The 24,625-nt window shown below is 36.5% G+C and overlaps 1 long non-coding RNA gene across 3 annotated transcripts in view; it reads left to right on the top strand.

The window, feature by feature from the left end:
* Positions 1–22,521, top strand: part of LOC133758337 (uncharacterized) — a 68,605-nt gene extending 46,084 nt beyond the window's left edge. Inside the window, exons 3-5 of one of the 3 annotated variants that reach the window (XR_009865788.1) lie at positions 8,474–8,611; positions 19,075–19,195; positions 20,334–22,521. This is a non-coding gene — a long non-coding RNA (uncharacterized LOC133758337). Of the gene's footprint in view, positions 1–8,473; positions 8,612–19,074; positions 19,453–20,333 lie in introns of those variants that run through there. The other 2 variants (XR_009865789.1, XR_009865787.1) reach the window with 2 other exon arrangements.
* The last annotated feature ends 2,104 nt before the right edge of the window (positions 22,522–24,625 follow it).

Raw genomic sequence — 24,625 nt, 5'->3', positions numbered from 1 at the left:
ACCTCTTAATGATAAATCTTCCAACTATGAATTGGGTAAGAAAAAATGACTCATTTTATGAGCCTACATTATGTAAAAACAAATTACATTAAAGTTCCTTCCGAGTCGATTACTGAAAGTTCAGCGTGAATGAGCCTTTATTGATGCTCATCTACTCTTTAGAAGGAAATCACTGCAGAAATCAGCTCACCATATAAACCAGTAGAAACATTTCTTTACTGCAGAAGTCTAGTAAAGTTCCCTACAGAGATTAATGTTTCTGCTTTGAAAGATAATTTTCGAGGGTCCAAGCAGAATAAGTGAAATCTTTGCCAGTTTTAGCTTCTGATCATTTAACCCCTGAGTGTAGTATTTCCAGGAATGGCCCAACAGTTTCATATATTGTTAAGTAGCTGAGACCATGTCGTCATTTATTCCTGGAAAAACCACTGGCCACGAGAGGGGAGGAGGAGGTGAGCATTTCTGGGAATGGCCTGAAAAGTTGATGACCCCAATTGTTTTGATATAGCAGATGACACAGTTAAAGGAAAGGCATATAAGCAAGTGCAAATAATGGGAAATTCTTAATCAATGTATTTTTCACAGAGAGGAACTATTCTGGTCTTGAGGCTGTAATTTGCTAATTTTTATTCAAATTTAAAGAAAAAATGTTTTCAGGAGCATTGCCTTGACCCTCTCTTCTCCCCCATCAGAGTGAGTTGGGAGCCTTTCTCCACACACTCCTAAATTAGCTGTATAAATCTTTTAATAAAGCACTCATCAAACCAAATTGTAGCAATTTATAGAAGTGTGTGACCTACTAGTTCTTCAAGGACAGTGATTATATTCTGAAACTGTTTTATTCCAAATCCTGTCATAAAGTCAGATGTATAGTGAATGGTCAAGAAATACTTTGAATGAATAATGGATGAGTAAATAAACAAATGAATCTTCAAATGGCTAATCACATTTTTATTTCCCCAGTAACTCCATTTTTTTATTTCCCCAGTAACTCCATGGTTATTTTACAAGTCTAAATTTGTGATCAGGATGTCTCTAAAAGTCCTTCTATGCCTTATTTTTAATCATATTTTTAAGCAGAAATAATTACTTTGGAATCCCTGCTCCTTATTTGCCTACATCATACAACTAGGAAAGACTTAATGGGATGAGTATTGCTTGGCATTACTACATCCATTGTTTTTTTGTTTTTGTTTTTGTTTTTGTTTTTTTGACAGGCAGAGTTAGACAGTGAGAGAGAGAGACAGAGAGAAAGGTCTTCCTTTTCTGTTGGTTCACCCCTCAATGGCCACTGAGGCCTGCGTACTGCAATGATCTGAAGCCAGGAGCCAGGTGCTTCTCCTGGTCTCCCATGCGGGTGCAGGGCCCAAGCACTTGGGCCATCCTCCACTGCACTCCTGGGCCACAGCAGAGAGCTGGCCTGGAAGAGGAGCAACGGGGACAGAATCTGGCGCCCCAACCAGGACTAGAATCCGGTGTGCTGGCACCGCAGGCAGAGGATTAGCCTATTGAGCCTCAGCGCTGGCCCATCCATTGTATTTTAAAAACTCAGAAAGAGTTGTCCATGAGTGAGCTATATTTTTAGGTGTCTAGATATGGACATAAAGGCAGCTATCAATGCATGGAGTTATGGTTTCAGTTCCGGCCTGGATGGGCCTGATGATGAAGTTTTGAGAAAGCGTAGTCATTGGAAAGACTGATTGGGCCATCTGGAAAATGGTGACAACTAATTCACAAATTACTACTTATATTTTATTTGTCCCAAAGAAAGTTCATATACACCTATTCCATCTGTTAGAGAGTTCTTATGAGTGTCCAGGTGTTTCTTGCCAACATCATTTGGATCTTAGTATCTTGACTTGAGGAAGAAATGACAGGGGAAAAATGATAAGAAGAAAAGGACTTAATTTCTGCACCTACAGAGAATACAAAGAATTACTTTAGGTAAAAATGAATGAGTCACAAATATTCCTAGCTTAAAAGTATTTCATTTTTTCATAGACAATTTTTATAAGTATAAAATATCTATATTAAATCTCAAAATTAAATGTTTCTGTGATCCACAGCTTACAGAGCTGATCACTCAAGTAACTGAAAAGTCTGCAGAATTTAAAAGGCTACATCATTTTCTTTGTACTTCAGAGAAGAATATTCTTTGTCAGAGTGTGAATATTTAAGACATATTTTTTTCATATGCTAGCATCCTGCCCTTCATATTTTTAGATTTGAACTGACATAATGCTAATCTATTTCAATTACATTGTTGACCAATAGCGTTCATTTTTGATAACTTCATGGCTTGTTCCCTTCGCTTCCATCAATTCTGCACTCATATTCATTCTTATTCAAAAGCCTTTCCTTAGCATCTCCCTAAAATAGCATTTCTTCATCACTCTAGCCTCATATCCTTTCCAAAAATTTGCCCTAAGAACAATAGATATGCTATTTTTTTGTGTTACTATCAACTTTGTCCCACCTCAATATAAGCTCTCTGAAACTTAGAGGTTTATTATTTATACATAGCTACAACCCAAGTGCCTATACCAGTGCCTGACAACTTAGGTGCTCAATAAGATTTGTAGAATAATTAAAATAGAGGGAACCAAAGTTTAGTTACAATGTTCTCTTCTATTTTTCTGGAGAACACATAATTTATTGAATTTGGAATGCAGACTTTGGAATGAGATCAGATTTTCTTTATTAAAGTTAATAGGACAGGCCTAGGACCACATCAGTTTTATTGAGCAACATTTTTTTAGTAATCTGAATTACATCAGTCCTGATTAGACTTTAATACCCATTGAATTGAAATAGATACTGAGGTTGGCGCCTAGGCTCACTTGGCTAATCCTCCACCTGTGGCGCAGGCACCCCAGGTTCTAGTCCAGGTTGGGGCACCGGATTCTGTCCCAGTTGCTCCTCTTCCAGTCCAGCTCTCTGCTGTGGCCTGGGAAGGCAGTGAAGGATGGCCTGAGTGCTTGGGCCCTGCACCCGCATGGGAGACCAGGAGGAAGCACCTGGCTCCTGGCTTCGGATCAGCGTAGCACACCGGCCGTAGCAGCCATTTCGGGGGTGAACCAACGGAAGGAAGACCTTTCTCTCTGTCTCTCTCTCTCACTGTCTAACTCTGCCTGTCAAAAAAAAAAAAAAAAAGAAATAGATATTGAGCATCAAGATGGAAAATGGGAACAAAGGTCCTGCATAACCCATAAAAAGAATTTTCTCTGTAAGTAATTAGGCCTCCACTGGGCTGGATACATTTCAAACTCCTTTCATTCTTAATTAACATCTTTTTCTTTTTCATATTTAAGGACCCCAACACTTAGAGAAAGAGGTTGACATTATCTGCAGAAGTTAAGGAGTTAACATTAATTAAAGGAAGTTAAGGGGTTAACATTATACATTGCTGTAAAGGACAAGTGGAGCCAGGACTCAATTACCCACTACACCTGTGATTCTTATCTCCAGTGCAACCCAAGAGCACATGCCATGATGCTGACAACAAAGGGAAAAGAAGTCAGGCAAATTTATATTAGTGGGACATCTCTGATCTCAGTGACCATTTATTAAGATAAAGTGTCTGAATGAAATTCTTCTTTTTGAATCTTAACTACCTTCATTAGATAGATAGATAGATAGATAGATAGAAAGATAGATAGATAGATAGTAGATACATAATACTTACATGCACACATAGGTAAGTAGAAAAATCATTGAGGATTACACTCAGTTTCCTTGATATAGAGCGATTTTTCCATAGATTCAGCCATCATTTGGATTTCCTCTTCTGTGAGTTACATGTTCATATTCTCAGTCTTCTATTTTCCTATTGCATATTTATATACCTACTTGTTTAAGTTCTTTGTATATTCTGAATACAAATCCTAGATGGTTTGTGGACTGAAAAATATCTTCTCTCTTTTCACCTTATTTCTGGCATTTTTTGATGGACAAATGCTTTGCTCTCATGTAGCAAATTAATTGAGAATTTCACTTGAGGCTTATGTTTTTTAAGTCATATTTAAGGGGCTGGCACTGTGGCATAGTGGTTGAAACCGCCACCTGCAGTGCCTGTATCCCATCTGGGCGCCAGTCCAAGTCCTGGCTGCTCCACTTCTAATCCAGCTCTCTGCTTTGGTCTGGGAAAGCAGTGGAGGATGGCCCAAGTCCTTGGGCCCCTACACCCATTTGTGAGACCTGGAAGAAGCTCCTGGCTTCGGATCAACACAGCTCCGGCCTTTGTGGCCAATTGGGGAGTGAACCAGCAGATGGAAGAACTTTCCCTCTCTCTCTCTCAACCTCTCTCTCTCTCTCTCTCTCTGCCTATCCTCCCTCTGAGTAACTCTGACTTTCAAATAAATAAATAAATCTGTTTTAAAAAGTCATATTTAAGAATTCTTCCATGCTCTAAGGTTACAAAGAATTTCCTCCTGTTTTCTCTGACCCAAAGCCACCTCCCATTACAATCCTATCCCTGTCACTATCTGCTGTTTCCTCCTCCATCCCTACTGCCTTTGTCTCTGAAGCACTTACAATTTTCTTTTTTTTTTTTTTGATGTTCTCTTATTTTTTATTCTCCTCAACAAGATTTTTTTAACTTTTATTTAATGCATATAAATTTCCAAAGTACAGCTTATGGATTACAATGGCTTTCTCCCCCATAACTTCCCTCCCACACTCAATCCTCCCCTTTCCCGCTCCCTCTCCCCTTCCATTCACATCAAGGTTCATTTTCAATTCATTTTAAATACAGAAGATCAGTTTAGTATATATTAAGTAAAGATTTCAACAATTTGCACCCACATAGAAACACAAAGTGAAAAATACTGTTTGAGTACTAGTTATAGCATTAAATCACAATGTACTGCACATTAAGGACAGAGATCCTACATGAGGAGTAAGTGCACAGTGACTCCTGTTGTAAACTTAACAAATTGACACTCTTGTTTATGGTATCAGTAATCACCCTAGGCTCTTGTCATGAGTTGCCAAGGTTATGGAGGCCTTTTGAGTTCACCAACTCTGATCATATTTAGACAAGGTCATAGTCAAAGTGGAAGTTCTCTCCTCCCTTCAGAGAAAGGTACCTCCTTCTTTGATGGCCCCGTTCTTTCCACTGGGAATTCACCTCACTCGTGGAGATCTTTCATTTAGGTCATTTTTTTTTTTTTGACAGAGTGTCTTGGCTTTCCATGCCTGAAATACTCTCATGGGCTTTTCAGCCGGATCCAAATGCCTTAAGGGCTGATTCTGAGGCCAGAGTGAAGCACTTACAATTTTCTAACACACTTTGTAATTTATTTGTCTTTCTTGGTAGATTCTATGTGTGTTTCATAAGAACAGTGTATCTGTATGTTATTTACATTGATGTATCCCTAATACCCAGAAAAGTGATTGGTTTAACAAATGTTCATATTTAACAAGTGTCTTTTGTAAAACTTTCTAATCTTTCCCTTACACACTTAAATCTTTAAATTTCTGGGAATTAAATTTTTGTGTATGGAATAGAATTTACTTTCATGTTTTCCAAAAGGATAATAAATTGTCCAGACATCATTTGTTCAAGAACAACAAAATTCAAAAATGCATGGCACTTTATTATATATATATATATACATATTTTATGAATTATATTTTTATGAATTATATTACAAGAATGTAAACTCCAAGAAACCAGGGACTCTCCTTTGTTATCTGCCCTACAATCAGTGCTCACAAATGTGCTTAACAAAATGGAATATTATACAAAAAATAAGAAGAAAAATAATCTATAGTTACATGTATCAACACAAAAATGACAAATATAATATTGGGTAAAAGTTAAATGTTGAAGAGGACCTAACATATGATTCCAATTACATATAAAGTATAAATGATGTAGTGACTAACAAGAAACAATTGGAAAGCTTCTGGTTTGCTGCTAATGTTTTTATTCCTTATCTGGTTATGAATTAATTCAATAAAAAATTTGAAGGTATGCTAAATATTTATTGTAAGACTTCTACTCCATTTCATCACTTTGTCTATATGCATTACTACCAACACCAGAATGCATTAATTACTAAACTTTGAGTCTTCACATCCAAGAGTAGAGTCTGAGTTTTCCAACTTGTTATTATTTATCAAATTTATATTAGCCAAAGTAATCAAGCATATATTATGCTTTTTCTATAAAAACTATATGACAGATAATTAAATAGTAAAGACATTTTTCTTCTTATATAAGCATTCTAGCTAATTATGGAGAATAATTATGATTACAGCATTAGAGTATCACTGTTTTGCAATCTGTAATATGTTAATGTATCTAGACATGATCACTAATCACCAATTGCTGCTAGTATTTCAAAGGGTGAAGCAAAGAGACATTATGGCATTCTGAATAGAATAGCACATAGGAAGTAGCCTTGCTAGAAGAGAGACCATAGATGTAAGGAAGGAAGAAGGGAGGGAGGGAAGGAAGGAAGAAGGAGGGAAAGAAGGAAAGAAGGAAAGAATGCAAGCAAGAAACGGAATGGAGAGGAAAAGAGAAAAAAGAAAACAAAGAAAGAAGAAATTGTACCTGAATCTTACTAAGTCTCCATATACACTATCAATCTACAGGAAATGTAGAGGGTAAAAGATGTTAATCTACACCATAGGATAAAATTAGCAATGTCCACACTGTGAAAAACTGTCATAAGCCTTTTTTCTTCAATGAATAAATTACAAGAAGGATAAACTGTTGGTTTATTCCTCCTAATTGCAATGCAGGGTCTTATTTGCATCCTAAAAATGTAAAATGGCCAGCGCCGTGGCTCAACAAGCTATCTTCCACCTTGTGGCGCCGGCACACCAGGTTCGAGTCCCGGTCGGGGCGCCAGATTCTATCCCGGTTGCCCCTCTTCCAGGCCAGCTTTCTGCTGTGGCCCGGGAAGGCAGTGGAGGATGGCCCAAGTGCTTGGGCCCTGCACCCCATGGGAGACCAGGAGAAGCGCCTGGCTCCTGGCTTCAGATCAGCGCGGTGCGCCGGCTGCAGCATGCCGGCCACGGCGGCCATTGGAGGGTGAACCAACGGCAAAAGGAAGACCTTTCTCTCTGTCTCTCTCTCCCTGTCCACTCTGCCTGTCAAAAATAAAAATAAATAAATAAATAAAATGTAAAACAATTATTATATTTATGAAACAATTATGAATTTTATCACAGAGTTTAGGTGACGTTACTAAGGTACTGATGATATAATAGTGGCTAGTTATGATTTTTTTTTTAGATTTATTTTACCTATTGAAAGAATTGCAGAGAGAGGGAGAGACATAGAGCGAGATCTTCCATCCACTCGTTCACTCCCAGAATGGGCAGAACTGCTGGAGCAGAGCTGATATGAAGTCAGGAGCGAGGAGCTTCCTTTGGGTCTCCTATGTGGGTGTAGGGGTCCAAAAAGTTGGACCATCTTCTGCTTTCTCAGGCTCATTAGCAGGGAGCTGGATTGGAAGAGGAGCAGCCAAATTTCGAACTGGCACCCATATGGGATGCCCACACTGCAGGAAGGGTCTTCAACCCCCTGTGCCACAGTGCCAGTCCCTAGTTGTGATTTTTCAAAAGGATAAGCTAGCTCTTAACCCCTAGAAAGTTATATACATGTACACAATTCTATTTGAATTTTATTAAAATTGTACTGAATGTAAAGATTAATTTTGGAAAAATATTTCTTTATATTTACTTTCCCTATCCTGTTTTGTAGAGCAACTATCCCTCTATTTATTCTCCTTTACTCAAATAATTTTATTGTGTTCTAATGCATCCTTTCAGATTAAGTTTATAATAAATTTTTTCTAACTTCAAATCAGAGTTGAAATTTTATTCTATTTATTAATATTTATTAATTTGGGGAAATTAATAAGCTATAAACTTCTTCAAAAACATGAGCTATATATCTAACACTTTTTAATAGAAGTTCTGGATATCTTTTATTTTCATTATTCCTAAACCACGCACATTTATTCCGGTTGCTATGGAGAATGATGGTATAGTATAGTGCTTTAGAATATGGGCTCTGCAATTGAACTGCATGACTCCAAATATTACTAGCCATGTGCTTTTGGATAAACTGTTCTTCAGTTTCCTCACTTGTAGATTTAGAATTGGAAGGATAATAATTATTCCTGCCTTACAAGTTTTTGTGTTTTATTATTATGAGGATAAGAAGATAGCACCCCAGTTGACACATGGGAAGAAGTCAAGAATACTATTAGTTATGAACTATTAGATACTTTATTATGTTGAATATTATCCATCTCTTGTATTGCTTCAACATATTTATCACAAAGGAGTCTGTTGATTGTTTACAAAATGACTTTTTTAGCATTTACTGCAGTTACCCTCAACTATTAATTATGTGCTTGGATGAACAAATGACACTGTAGTTACCTGTATTGGAATGTTTGAAAAAACTCACTCAAATTTTTGCATCCTCAATGGCTCTTGCTAAATTTAGGTGTTGTACATCTGCAAATTTTGATGTTATACTATACTAAGACTGCAATGAAGGAGATCAGAGTGAAAGGACAGGAAGTCTGCTGATCATGGGTTGCCAGATAAAAATACAGGACACACAATTAACTTTGACTAACAGGTAAGCAAATAATTCTGTAGTCTGTGTATATCCCAAATACTACACAGGTTATTCATATGCTATAGAATTTTTATTTTTCACCTGAAAATTAAACTTAACTCTGTGTCATATATTTTTGTCTCTTAAATTTTCTTGTAAGAATGTTTCAGTTAAAGGCATTACAGATGGAGAGAAATGAAAGACTTTAAGAAATAGTGATTCTACTGTTGACTTTTTGGACCATTATTCACTAACTCCTTCTAAATAGAGACCGTTGTTACACCTGACTCTTCTCTAAAAAGAAAAGAATTAGAGCCTTCTCTTTGCTTTAATTTCAGTGCTAAACTGTTATGTCCCCAAGGCAGAAGCAGTTATTTTATCATTGTCTTTTCTCAATCTTGAGTTACCGTAGAGCCTTGCATTGGGAGTAATCTTTATAGAAATCAAAGTGCCAGTTAGTAGTTATAAGAAACAGTGCCAATAACAGCATCAAAAACCACAAGAGCCTCTTATAGACTGCTTTTCATACATCCATGTAGAGTTCTCACATTTTAAATTTTATATAATGTGTTTGTCTTATTAAAAATGGAAACAAAGAGAAAGCACTTCTGTCCATTAATCTCCTCCAGGTGCTTCATCCTCTTCTTTTTCTTCCCCAGCTGGTCTTGTATGTTTTGGGTTTTTTTTTTTTTTAACCTTCCAGTTCTTGCGTCTTTATTTGTTCCTTGAAACAAAATCAACAATAAAAAAGAAAAAGCCATTAAACCAATGAAAGCAATGCTATGGTTGCTGATTTAAGTAGCACTTCAACTGAATTGAAGCTGTTCTCTTAAATTAAGAAGACTATTGGTTAACCGAGAGTCTTATATATCTCTTTTCCAATTGTTGGCAGGTCACAAGTTTGAATTCCAGTCAACCATATAAAGCTACACTTTGACCTTGTATGGCCAATGAGCTGTCATTTGGACTAAAATAATTCCATACTCTATCCATTTATCTAACTCAGATAGAAGCTACTAACACAGTGGATGATAATAACATCTATTAAAAAACAAGTTAGTCTTCCAAGTATAAAAACTTTTCCCAGGAATTCTGAAAGAGTATTCTTGCACTGTCAGACCCATGTTTGAGTTCCAAATTTTCACTCATTTGCTCTGTGATCACAAGTAGTTTATCTGACATTGATAAGCTTCTGTTTCTTTCTTTATAATAGAGAAAATAATACTTAGCTTTCCAAGTATTATTTGTTGTTGTTAAGTATTTAGAAAAGGCCAGCCTATGTAATTTTTTATGTACAATTACTGGCAGGAATATAAAATAATACAGTCACTTCAGTAACCATTTCAAAAGTTACTTATACAGCCACCATATTACCTGGTCTTTCCACTACTAAGTATTTACCCATGAGAAATAAAAGAATATATCTATACTAAGACCTGTTCACATTCAGAGCAGCTTTGTTGGTAATAGATAAAATATGGAAACAACCCAAATGTCCATTAGTGGGTGAACTGATGAACAATTTGTGATATATTAATGCATTGTACTACTACTCAGCAATAAAATAGAATTTAATGATACATGCAACAACATGATGAATCTCAAGATAATTATGTTGACTACAAAAAAATGAGAATCATGCTGTATGGTTCCATTTATACAAGATTCTGGGAAATGCACACTAATGTATAACAACAAAAAGCACATTAGTGCTTCCTGAGCTTGGGAGAGTGGGAAGAAACATTCATAGAGGAGGCCTAGGTAAATTTAGGGGTGAGTGATGCAATTGTACAAGGGAGCACCAAAACTTTTATGGAAAATAGAATGTAAAATATATATTTTGGTGCAAAAAAAATGAAACTCATGCATAGTTTTCTCACAATTCACATTTTCTAAGAAGCTTTGGAAGACCTCCTCATATATAACCTTGATATAGTGATAGTTTCACAGGTATACCCTCATCAAGATCATCAAAATACAATCTCAGAGCCAGCATTGTGGTGTAGCAGTTTAAGCCACTGGTTCAATTCCCTGTTATTCCATGTTTGATCCAGCTCCCTGCTGATAGCTTGGGAAAGCAGAGGGGGTTGGCCCAAGTTGTTGGGCCCTGCACCCATGTGGGAGACTGAGAAGAAGCTCTGGCTTTAGTCTGGCCTTTGTGGCCATTTGCGTAGTGAACCAGCAGATGAAAGACCTCTCTTTCTCTCTCTCTCTCTCTCTCTCTCTCTCTCCCCCCCACTGCCCTCACCTCACTCACTCACTCATTCTTTCAAATAAAAAATGAATCATGAATCAAATACATTCTCTAGGATACTCATCTTAATGTATTTCAATAAAGTTGAAAGTAACAAATGCAAGTAAAGGGGATATTATTATTACTAATAAACTCAGAAGTAATATCCAAAAGTAAAACTACTCTTTTATTTGTCTATGAAAAATCAGGATGTTGATTCCTATATATATTTTGTGTAGGATTTTCTTTGGCTCTGTGCTATTTTCCCCCTCACAAAAAACTTATTAGTATCAATTTTTGTTTGAAGTTTTTCAAATATGTCTAATTTATTATCATTATAATTCCTTGTAAAAACTAAAATTCATATTACATGTACATATATGTAGACATTCCACTTTAATATACTAATATTAATCTCATATTTGTTATCTGTATTTCTTCATATGTTTTCTTTTCCATCACGAAAGAATTATATTATACTTTATTAGAATGGAATATGTTGCTACCTGGCCTGCTGCTGATATTTAGAAATCTTTCACAAAGCATGGTGAATTTACCCAACATCCTTGATCTCCTTCTTTATACACAAAATTTCTTTTGCCAATAATTTTTAACTCCTGATATTTGACCTCTAACAATATCATGAATACTGTGACTCCTCCCTCTTGCCTCATAAATGGTCAACAGAATGGCTCAGTATCTCCATTTGCCTTTCTCAACAGCAAAAATCACCAAGGAACATGACAGATGATATGTGGTGGGTCACACCGGCAAATAACATGCAATGCCTAATTCTCATAAAGAAACTTGCTTAAGAGATGCTAAGAGTAAGTTATTATGTTTAAGGGAAAAACAGTTGAAGTATGGAAGGAAGAAAAGTAAAGAAGTAGCAATAAACAAAAGGGAATGTGGCCACATTCTATCAGTTCTGAAGGTACTAATAAGCCTGGTACATGAATTGCTGCTTTATGAAATCCATATCTTTCAAGAGGATTGTGTTCCCAACTGCTAACCCTTCTTGCTCTCCCATGCTCACCCAATGCGTACACAACAGTAAGAGAAATCTAGAAGTGCTTGTATATCAGCTTGAACCCTTTCAATGGCTCTGCATTACTTCCCACCAGGGCCTCTGTTTCCCCACGTTTCTTTTCCTGCTGCCTTCTCCATGCTTACTTTGTACTGACTCTTCCCCTCTTTCACCTTGCTTTAAGAACCATCACTGTATTTAAACCATGCCATGTTTCCCTCTCCACCTAATAATATTTATCCATAGAGTTTTCCACACCTCCCCAATTCTTCTGTGGCCAATTTCAGATAATCCTTCAGGTCTTAGTTTATTGGTATTGCCATGGGGCCTTTGTAAAGCACCAACCTAAATACTCTTCGGAAAATTGCAAAATGTACTTCTCACTTCTGGCATTTGCAAATTTTTTAAATTACATGGGTTTGTATAGCTTTTTGTTCACTCTCTTTTACCAGATCCATCATATGAAGAATTTATGGTTAATCTTTGTTAGTTTGAATCTTGCTTTTTTCTATTTTTTAAAATTGTGTATTCTCCATTATATTCATACCCTTTAGTACAGTGGTAACTGGCACATTGTGGATGTTAAAAAAGTATTTAAGGGGTGAATACATTAATGAGGAGGAGGAAAATAATACTGTGAATAAACTCTTACTCAGAGACCTTAAATTTCCAAATCCATCCTTCATTATTCATAGAAGAGGAGAAAATACCACCACCACCAACAACAACAACAAAAAAAGAGTGGTAAAATCAAGGAAAGAACTAGGTACTAAGTCCATGTCATTAAATAAGCTTCATTATGTATATAGGTACACAGAAAATATATTTAGTTATGTTTTACATTTAAAATCTGAGTATCTGGTTAGAGTCAATACTGCTCATATAAAATTAATAATTCTAGATCTTTAGTTTCCTGATCCTTGTTGCATTGCTTCTGTGCCCCTGGTCATACCTGCTAAGCATACCTGTGATCTCAGCAATAACTATGGTGGACAGTTTTATGCACACTGTCAATCTCCTGACTCAGATTTTTCCTTCAAGTCTATTCCCCAAGACAAGAGTCTCACCCAGTCCTGGTGCTGGTTTAGTCTACAAATGATGGGGAGTTATTACCACTGGGGCCTCTATCAAACAATGGGTGATAGAGTCAGTGGATAAATGCCCATATCTTCTGGGGACAATTTGGAGACATTTTCTTAATTGCCTTTATAAAGTTGCCAGAGACCTCAGAATCAGCCCTTAAGGCATTTGGATCTGGCTAAAAAGCCCATGAGAGTTTCTCAGGCATGGAAAACCAAGACACTGTGGCAGAAAATGACATAAATGAAAGATCTCTGTGAGTGAGATCCAGGTGAACAAAAGGGCCCATCAAAGAAGGAGGTACCTTTCTCTGAAGGAAAGAGAGAACTTCCACTTTGACTATGGCTCATGACAAGAGCCTCAGGTGATTACTGATGTCAAAGATAAGAGTGTCAATTGTTAAATCAATAACAGGAATCATTGTGCACTTATTCCCCATTTAAGACCTCTGTCCTTAATGTGTTGGACTATGAGAATTAACGGTAAAACCAATCTTCAAACATTACTTTATACTTCGTGTGTGTGGGTGGGTGCAAAGTGTTTATTAAATGTTTACTCAGTATAGAGTTGATCTTCTGTATGTAAAGATAATTAAAAATGAATCTTAATGGTGAATGGGATGGGAGAGGGAGTAGAGATGGCATGGTTTGTGGATGGGAGGGTGGTTATAGGGGAAGAACCGCTATAATGCAAAAGTTGTACTTTTGAAATTTATATTTATTAAATAAAAATTTTCTATAAAAAATAAAGTCACCAGAGGTTCTAACCCCACCATCCTCAGTGATGAAATATCAATATCCATTCCTCTCTTTGTTGTCTTATTGCCCATGCTTGCTTCTCAAATTCACTTCTCTTATTAACTACCTGCACCCTAGAGCTTGATTTAGGCTCTTCTTTTGGGGAAATCAGAATTAGGACATCATAATTTATTCATTTATTTAAGTATTTAGTGTGGTCAAAACTGGATCATGGAGCGAAAATTAAATAGAATGCTGTTATCCTTCAGAAAATTCACATCTTAATGGAGATATAGAGAAATATGAAAATAATTCTAAAATAACCTTTGTGGAAAATAAAATATGGAACTACTATTTTGGGGAGAATCAAGGAGAATTGAAAATATCACAAAGATGATTTTTGGAGAGGTCTTTTGAAGGTACAATAGAAGTTTATCAATAAAATAAAGGGATTAAAAAAAAAGCCATAAGGGATAGCAGGTTCAAAAACTCACGTTGAGTCAAAGAGAGGCATATGTTAAAAAAAAATAATGAAACAATTTGTTTAGCTACTAGGGTTGGAATTGCCAGAGGACAGTGGTACAGGCAGCAAAGTGACAAATGCCAGGATGAAGGTTTCAAGGGTAATTCCAAGTTTTTTCCTATAACAATGAGTAAGCATCAGAAGTTTTTAAACAGGGCAGTTACAAAATCAAATCTGAGTTATAAAAAGATATTCCTGGTAGCCATGAGGAGAAGTATTAAATTGGAATTGGAAAAACAAACCGACAAAAAACTGGAGACAGAAAAAAGTATAAAGATCATATCAGTGAGAATGGAGAAGAGAATTCATGAGATAGAGTACAGCAAAACTGAATGTTGAATGTCTTAGGCATTCCAAATCTATGCAGGGTTGTCTGTTTTTAAATAGGCACCCCCATCCCTCCACAGTTATCTAATATTTGCTGCTATATGCTTAACCTACTTGGATGAACTTATCAATTCCCATTCATTAAGTTAGTAGCACCATTTAAGATGAAAATTTTGCACATAGGAAGTTTATTTTGACCACTGTGGTTGAGTGAAAGGAGTAGGGTTGAGTAGAGAGAAGATTTGTAATGTGATATACTCCCACAGGGATAGCTCAAGAGCCAAGATGGTCTTTCTGAGTTGTCCCCTTCTGGTGCAAGGGGGCAGGGCCTATTATAGGCCTGTCCCCATAGCTCATCATGGGTTGCCTAGAGAAGTGACCTTGGTCATAGAGGCTAATGGCTGCTCAGAACAACCCCTAGAATGGGACTCAACTGAATGCATCAGCTTCCAACACTCCTGCACTTTGCGGGAATTAATGCCGAGTCCTGAAAGGGTGTGTGTGTGGAGGGGAGGGTAATGTCAATGGCACACCACAGAGTCCCCTATGAGTCATATTATATAATCTCCTTTTCATGTTGAGATCCTGGTAAGTTTCAACAAGGCTAGTCTTTATTATTATTATTATTATTTATTTGAAGACTTGTTTACTCCCCAATTGCACCAAAACAGCCAAGGACAGCCCAGGCTGAAACTAGGAGCTGGAAATTCAATCCGGGTCTCCCATGTGGGTGACAGGGACTCAAGTATTTGAGCCATCACCCACTGCCTCCAAGAGTGTGCATTAGCAGGAAACTAGAATTGCAAGGAGATCCAGGACTATGTGATATAGGATGTAAGTGTCCCAAGCAGTATTTTAATCACTGAATCAACTACATCAACAAGGCCTGCTCTATTATGGGAAACCCCAAACTTGGTATCACTAGGGTGTTATCAACATTTCAAAACAAAAAGCAAAATAAAGTCCTCCTCTAGGAGATTGTTTTGTTGTTGTTGTTTAGGAGATGAACTGAATATGGGATTACTAGGATATGTGAATTCTGTTTAATTTTTTCCTTTGAATATGTTGCCAAAGAATTAGGAAAAAGCATCTAAAATTGTATAGGGAATGGCATTAAGAAGCTCCCTTGACAGAAATCTCCCCTTGTTTTAAGTTACTGCCAAATAGTGCCCAGCTCAGGTACTGAAAAGACAAGTTTTAAAATGTCACTAAGTCTACTGCAATGACCAATAGGCACCCATAGTCAGCAGCTGCCTTACCATAAGTAAATAACCAGAACAGAGTGTTTTTCTCTCACTCTGGTGACTGAGAAACAGCACTGTAAGACAATATAATGCAGCATTGGCACTAACTACCACCCACCACCTCATACCAAAATAAAATCCTCATACAATTGCTGCAAAGAAGCATTTAATTCATTATGTTTTTAAAGAATTCTGTTCTGGTTTACTAATTTTCAAGGAATTTCCACTTAAAATTTTAAAATACACCATTCTTCTGAGACAGGCGTTTCCAGAGAGTCTCTTCTTCATCTTCTAAAAGCCATTCTTTGGGGGCATTTTCAAACTCTGATTCAGGGTATCAATAAATGTCTACTAATAATTTGGTGTAGAAAGAAAAGCATATTTGAGACTTTGTTTTCCTAAACATTTATTTCAAATACTACATTTTCACAGTGGTTTTAATCCTAATGTCATCCTTAAAATAAATCATTATGTGTACTTCATGTGATCTTTTCAGAATGCAATAAAACAGATTGTTTTTAATGGCTGTTCCAGCAATGAAAAATATCTGTGTTAGGTGGAAACAACAAATTGATGCTTTTTCAATTCCTTTTAATGGCACGAGGATCTTTGCAACCTGCTGTGAAAAATATTCTCTTAATGATAGGCCTGTGGCACAACTTAAGGAGTCATCAAGAAATAAATGCGCCGCTGTCTGGTTGGCAGCTTGGTGTCCCTTAATTGAAGTGTTATAAGATTCTGTGCAGAGGAAGCCTCCAGGGTTTCATAGCTAAATGGCACGGACACCTCTGATGAGACATGCAGATGAAGATGTGTCAATACAATCTTCACCAATTTGCCGTAATAGCAGGGACTGATTAATTTTATAACCACGGGTGCTTCTATTAGCTAACCTAAGGAATGATTTAGACTTTATTAAGCGACTTATTTCTATCTCTTTTCAAGAGACTACTGCAACATAGTTTATCTCTGAGTGCTACACTGTGGCACATTTTCTAATAAGGATTCTAAATTTATTATTAAAGAAAAGATCATGAGCTTGCCTTCACTTACAGCAGGCTTAATGGTAGCGACTTCGTGTGACTGCTAGTGTCTCAAATGCACTTCAGCAAACTTGGAGTTTCTCAAAAATAAACTAGCTTCCTATTTGAAGCAATTGAGTTGGCAGCTCTTATATACATTTTTAATGTATGAAAAAATTAAAGTAACTGAATAAAAAGTATGTGGATGTATATTTTTATCTTTTCCTTGATATGAAATTGCTTTAATATTTTATCATAATTGCCCTTGGACATCTAACATCATTTGGTTACACATAATCAACTAATGCTTTATATTTTAGGCCTTTGTTCAATAAAAAATTAATTATCATGCATGGGTGGGCAATGTATTTGGAGACTAAGCTACATTATTTTATGCATAAAGCAGGCTACAGTTTACATATTGAAACCAAAATCGTTGTAATGTTCACAATGCAATAAAAATCAGACAAAGACTCATTTGAAATTTTTGAAATGTGAGCTCAGGGACATACCTTTGTATTTTTTTAACTATAAAAAGAAATGAAACTGCACTTACTATGTTGAAGTTGCAGTAAATTTATTTAAAAAAACTGGGAGTCCATTAAAAACAACTTTATTCCATAGCAATGGTATAATTATTAGTACTTAATAGTATAATAGAGCTTGGTATTGTAAAATTCCTATCACATGAGGTCTGATGTATAATAAATAGCAAACACATATTGTGCATTCAGGACTAAAGATATTGTCAGCACCTTTTGGAGGGAAGAATGGGCACATCTTTGTCCCACTCCAGCATTGTCTTCCAAGCTGTAGAGACAAAAGATAGTGAAGTTGATGAAATCTACATTCTCAGATTTAACCAATTCCCTTGGAATAAGCAGTATTCACTTACAGATAAAAATAGACCAACTATTCTGAGTCTATTTTATAATGGAAAAATTGGTGATTATGATTTGCCTCATTCATCTCCTCAAAAATATTGTCAAGACCGATCCGATTATGGAGTTTAAGAGGCTGTGTTATAATGTTAGCTAAACCTTGCAACAATGTGGAAGAAATAAAAAATCAAGAACTGAGCAATTCAGTCAATTAACAAATAAACTATGAACAATTAAATATATTATACAAGTAATATTCAAACACTGTGTTCTACATCCTAGTCAAAATGTGGTCTATCAGGAACAGAGAAGTTGAGCCTTGTACTAAGTAGCGATGTAATTTTTAATAAGTTTACAGAACTTAAACCAGGAATTGGAATTATATCTTCTTTGACATTGTGTTTCACACTACCATTTCATTTATAATAAATTAGGGCTATGATTCATGAACACTTTGATATCATAAGTTTGTTAGTAAAAACTGCATCTATACATCCAATGATACTGGAGATTGCTATCCACTTCAGAAAAACATAGATTTCAGGTCACTTGTTGCCACTGGCATGAAAATTATCAGAACTCTCAAGAAACATGGCACTAGGTATGTGACTAGTTATTTCTACCTCAGATGGAGAGGAGTACTTAGCCATTTCTATGTAATTTATAGAGCCAAAGGATGAGTATCATTGGAGACCACAAAAATCACATCAATAAAACACTAGCAGCAGTGACACAGGTAGCACACAGTGACCACTTATAACAATGTGGGCAATTCTGGTTATTGCATTACTTAATATTTTTAAGTTCATCTTACCAACATTAATGCTAAATATGTATCACCTATTTTGAACATTAAGAATGCAGCAGGGGCCAGCGCTGTGGTGTAGTGGGTAAAGCCCTGCCTGCAGCACCAGCATCCCACATGGGCACTGTTTCAAGACCCGGCTGCTACACTTCTGATCTGGCTTTCTGCTGGGAAAGCAGTAGAAGATGGCACTTAGTAGACCTGGAGGAAACTCTTAGGTTCAGATAGGTCCAGCTCTGGCTGTTGTGGACATCTGGGGAGAGAACCATCAGATGGAACACCTCTCTCTGCCTCTGCCTCTCTGTAACTCTACCTTTCAAATAGATAAATAAATCTTTAACAATAACAAAAAAAGAATGCAGCAGACTTTGCAAATGGATTGAATAAAACATGATATAAATGTTAGATGTTTAAAAAATTTATTTAGCTAATCGAGATTTTCAGATTTGAAGAAGCATAAAAATGAAGTTTGTGTGAGGATTCCAAGAAACTGAATGGAGATTTGGGAAACCACATGAAGGGTGGGTATTTGGCCTGGAAGAAGAGATACCATTAAGACACCTGTAACCTTTATTGAAATACCTGGGTTTAATGACTATCTCCAGCTTCCAGCTCCTGAATCCAGCTTCCTAGAAGATAGAAGGTGATGGCTCAAACAGCTGAGTCCCTGCCATACATATGGGAGACGTGGATTGAGTTTCCAGCTCCAACCCAACCCCAAGAGTTGTAAGCATTTGGAGAGTAAACTAGTGGATAGAAACTCTCACTCTCTCTCTCTCTCTCTCTCTCTCTCTCTCTCCATCTCTCCCTCCCTCTTTCTCTCTCTCTTTCTCTCTCTTTATGTCTCTCACTGTCTTTCAAATCTGTATATACTGAATCGATCTTCTGTATATAAAGATAATTGGAAATGAAAAAAAAAAAAACAAACCCTGGTGTTAAATTGGAAATTGCATAGAAAATTAATTAATTTTTTAAAAATATCATGTAGGATCTCTGTCTTTAATGTGCTGTACACTGTTATTTAATGCTATAACTAGTACTCAAACAGTATTTTTTCACTTTGTGTTGCTATGTGGGGGCAAACTGTTGAAATCTTTACTTAATATATACTAAACTGATCTTCTGTATTTAAAGAGAATTGAAAATGAATCTTGATGTGAATGGAAGGGGAGAGGGAGCGGGAAAGGGGAGGGTTGCGGGTGGGAGAGAAGTTATGGGAGGGGGGAAGCCATTGTAACCCATAAGCTGTACTTTGGAAATTTATGTTCATTAAATAAAAGTTAAAAAAATTTTAAAGATACATATGAATTATAATCAATGATAAAAAATATGTTTGATCATATACAATATTGAAAGTAAGTTATTTGGGCTGGCACTGTGGTGTTGTGAGTGCCAGCTGCTCCAGTTCTGATCCAGCTCACTGCTGTGGCCTGAGAAAGCCGTGGAAATTGGCTCAATTCCTTGGGCCCCTGCACCCACAAGGGAGACCCAGAAGATGCTCCTGGCTCCTGGCTTCAGATAGGCATGGCTCCGGCAGTTGTGACCATCTGGGGAGTGAGCCAGCGGATGGAAGACCTCTCTCTCTTCCTCTCTCTCTCTTTCTCTCTCTCTCTCTCTGCCTCTCTGTAACTCTGCCTTTCAAATGAATGAATATATCTTTAAAAAAAAAATGAGCGCTGGCACACATCCAGAATAAGTTGACATTTACTTATAAATATATGAATGCACTTCTGAACAAGTATACTGTGACCATTAAATACATATTTTAAGTGAATTTTTAGGGATGAAGCAAAACTAAATCTGAATAATAGCACTGACATCTTCTTACTGTACCTTAATGAATCATCTTGCACATTCTTCTCAGAATGCAATCACTTCACTTTGGATGTCCCTAAAATATCTGCTACAATGAAATGAAAGTTCATAAAAATGAAAACCAACAGAAAACACCAAAAAGAAGAACATCTGGAAATGAAGAGAAAACATAATCACAGAGGGAATAATGCAAACATGAAAAACTACTGGGTATGAATAACTGGTAAACTGTAATCAGTGTGGAAAAGACTAACATAGGAAATAATGTGAGCATCACAAGACAAGATGTTGAGTATAACACTTAAACATATGGAGCACGCTCTCTTCATAGAAAGGCTTTTCTTGACCCCCACACAGGCTGAGACAGCTTCCCTGTTGGGAAATCTGATTTTAGAGTATACAACTGAAGCCAGGAAATTACAGGGAATGCACACTCCAGAGCCAGCAATGATCTTCCCATCCATGAAAGCCAAGAGTCCATTTCCACCAGTAATTATTTATGAATGACCATGTATTGTTCTCTCAGGACTTTGCTTGTTGGACTCTGTACCTGAGATTAAGGTTGTTAATTGTGCTTACAAAGAAATACTTGAGTAAATATATAAAATATGCTAAAACTTTAACAATAATTTCTATGTACACTAACACATACTTGTTTTGGCAGGTGTAGCTAAAGATCATCTAAGTCTTCATGGCATGGATTTCCTGTTACTTTGTTGGTAAAAGGAAATGTCTCTCCAACTTTGGGTGAATAAATCACAATGTGATCCCTGTGTTTAACACAGAGCTTGGATCCATGAATGTTTGACTGAATGAAATGTTAAGAAAAGCAGAGGTTGATTTGAATTATGATTTTTGAGGGTAAAATTAGAAACATGCATGCTTGAGTCAGGAAGATAGTTAACTATTATTACTTAGCCAAGTCCTATCTAAGGCAGTACATTAAAAGGTGGTCCAAAACTTAATTTCCATTATGTTCCCTGAATACACAAGTATCCACAAAGAGAATAAACCCAGGGACGTGTGACCGTACTCATACAATTTTATGAGAAAAAAACCTGTGATGAATAAGAAAGACCTACGAGTATGCAAATGAGACCATACTTTACAACTCAATTTTTAGCATGTGTTCATGGGTTCTACACTTATTTTTCATAAGAAAAATGTCAACTTAGTCTTCTACCTTTTTATATATTCATTCCATATTTCTTTGGGGCACAAAAGCATGAGCTATAGCAGCAATTCTCAAACTCTTTAGGTTTCAAGAATTCCTTACATTGTCAAAAATTATTGTTGGGCACCAATGAGATTTTTCCTATGTGTATAAATCTATTGATAATTATTGTTAACTTCTTTAAACATTTCATTATTAAGCTATCTTAAATTAATAATGAGTCCACTACATGTTAAATTAATTGGCCACATTTTTCTGAGCAAGACAACAAAACCACATTAATACTGAGGGACTTTTTTTGTTCTTTTAGTATCATTACTGTCTGACTCAATAGAAAACAATTGGAATCCTATATCTGTGTTCACATTTCATCTGTTTTCTTGTTCCTTAGTTGCAGCATGTAAGCAAAATTTTGTCTTACACAAACATTGAAAAAGTCACAAGTATTTTATAAATTTTATAAATTTTTATAAAATTGTTGTTATCTTTCTTTGGTACTATACCAAAACTAAACAAGTGATTATTTAAAGATTACTTGTAATATATAACATAAATCATATCAATGTACTTCTTGTATCATAACTCTTTGGCCCCTTTTGTGCTTTGAGTGCTTTATTTAGTCCCATAAATTATTTTATAGCATCCTATGTTGGTAATTTGGAAAATATTGGTTCACTATGTATTAACTTGTTTTCTTTTAAAATATCATTGCATGCTATGTAGCCTTCGGAAAATTCCACCATAGACTCATGAGACATGGAGTGAAAAAGGAAAATAGTATCTTTGTATTGTAGTAAGTTTAGTTTTAACTTTGCAGACCTCCAGCAGTACCTGGACCACACTTTGAGAAAGGCTGATCAGTAGGATCTTTTTGATCTTTTAATGAAATTGCTGTAAGCATCAACCCACACTTTACTCTGAAGGAGGGAAAAGCATGTCACTTCTCCAAGAAGCAAGTTAGACTCCCCCACAGGCAGAGGAAACACTTCCTTCACAATGTTTGTTGTCCCGATATAAATGTTTTGAATCTTTCCATATGAAAAGTTCACAATAAATATTTTTCAAGAGGCCTTCCTTTGATTTTCTGAAAGATCCAAGTGAACAAGTTGTAATGTTTTTGAGCAGAGCTATGGGAATTTTAAAAAATATGAAGGGACCATGTGGATGTGAGATGTCAAAAGAATAGAAACATCAGTCTGACAACCACTAACAGAGAAGAGGCCTTTTGTGAGGTCCTGGGAGTCCAGCAGAAAGGTCTCAGCACCCTGTTAGAGAATAAAACAAATCTGAAAATAGATGCATTGAAGAAGGTAAAAGAAAATTTCACTTTACCCATGTCACCCAGCTCAGTGCCAATAAAGAACCCCTGTGTCCAGGGTTTATTTCTGTCATGAGGGACAGTGGACGCGTAGTGAATTTTTGACTCTCTGAACTGCCTAAGAGGTCCACTTCTTAGTTTCCCCAATCAAAGGATCTGTGTGGATGAACAGTCAGTGGGAAGTGAAGAACAGAGAAACTGGTTTGAGGCTCAGGTTGGGTCAACCAAATGCTGCAATTTGTACTAACTGCCTTACATTTAGTAAGACAAGAGGCCCAAAAACTTCAGAGAATGCACGAGTGTGGATCCTCCATCAGGTGCATAGGGGCCCTCAGTACTCCATATACCCTTCCCACCTCCCATATCCAGCACGCGGTCTACATCACTGCAAACAGTGTGCACAAACTTCTGCAGATTTTGAATGAGCACAGGAAGACAACGAGGTTGACTCTGTTGGATTGGGAGAAGGCGTAGAGCTTTGGACACCTCAGGGAACTACCTTAGATAAAATAAATGAGGGATCTCAGCACCCAGCCTTGTTGTAAGGGATCAAAAGAAGGCATGCAATCTTAGGACATTGCTTTCTAAGAGGAATGGAGCAGGTGCTCCACAGTAAAAGTCTGAAAGACTTCCAGAATCCCTTTCCAAGCTACCCCATGGTCTTTTTCTTGAAGCCAAAGATGAGAGGAGGTGACTGCTTCTTCAAATGTAAAAACAACAGTGTAATAACTCAAGGAATATGAAAAATTAAGGAAACTTGGCACCAAATGAACAGAATAATTTTTCAGCAACCAACTGAAAAGAAGTGAAGACCTATTATTTACTCACAAAGAAGTTGAAATGATTGCTCTAAGCTCAGCAAATTTTAAGGGAACACAGAAATCTCAAAGAAATCAGAAAAGCAATACATGAGAAAAATTAAAAGTTTAGCAAAGGGATAGAATATATAAAAATAGCCATGTAACCCATAAGCTGTACTTTGGAAATTTATATTCATTAAATAAAAGTTTAATTAAAAAAAACCATATAGTAATTATGGAAAAGTAGAAAAATGAAGAAATGAAAAATACAATAGAGAACTTGGACAACAGTCTAAACCCAAAAATAGGCTGTTTGAAATTACCCACTAATAGGACAAAACAAGAAAAGGATAAAAAAATTCTGCAGGAATTATAGAACACTATTAAGCAAACTAATAAAATAGTACTTGAAAAAGATCATAACAGAGTGAATTAAACAGTGAAATTTTTGTAAGTTATTTCATAATACATAATTTCCATAAAGTTTTTCAGACTCCTCCTATGCATGGATTTCAAAAAATTTGATGTCAAAATAAACTTTATTTTCATTCCATTGCCATGAGGTTTTTTAAGTACTTTGATATATGCATCATGAGAGTTCCATAAAGAAAAGATATAGACAAAGGGGTGAATGATTTTAAAAAATTATGGCTGGCAATTTCCCAAATCTTGTGAGAGATGATATCCAAGTTCATGGACTCCCAAAATAAGATTACATGGAGATGTAGCAAAATCAAATGATCAAAAGTCAGAGCAGCATTGTGATGTAGCAGGTAAAGCCACTGCATAAGACATCAACATCCCCTACAGGCACCAGTTTGTGTCTCAGCTGCTCTGCTTCTGATCCAGCTCCCTGCTAGGGCCTGGGAAAAGCAGAAGATTACCCAAATACTTGGGCCTCTGCCACCCAGATGACCCAGGAGCCCCTGTCTCCTGGCTTCAGCCTGGCCCAGCCCTAGCTACTGTGGGGAGTAAAGCAGCAGATAGAAGATTTCTCTCCCTGGGTCTGTCTGTCTCTCCCTCTCTCTCTGTAACTCTGACTTTAAAAT

This window comes from Lepus europaeus, chromosome 4 (assembly GCF_033115175.1).
Source record: "Lepus europaeus isolate LE1 chromosome 4, mLepTim1.pri, whole genome shotgun sequence".
NCBI classification, from domain to species: domain Eukaryota; kingdom Metazoa; phylum Chordata; class Mammalia; order Lagomorpha; family Leporidae; genus Lepus; species Lepus europaeus.
The sequence above is the reverse complement of the archived record's forward strand: the minus strand, read 5'-3'. Positions and strand labels throughout refer to the sequence as shown.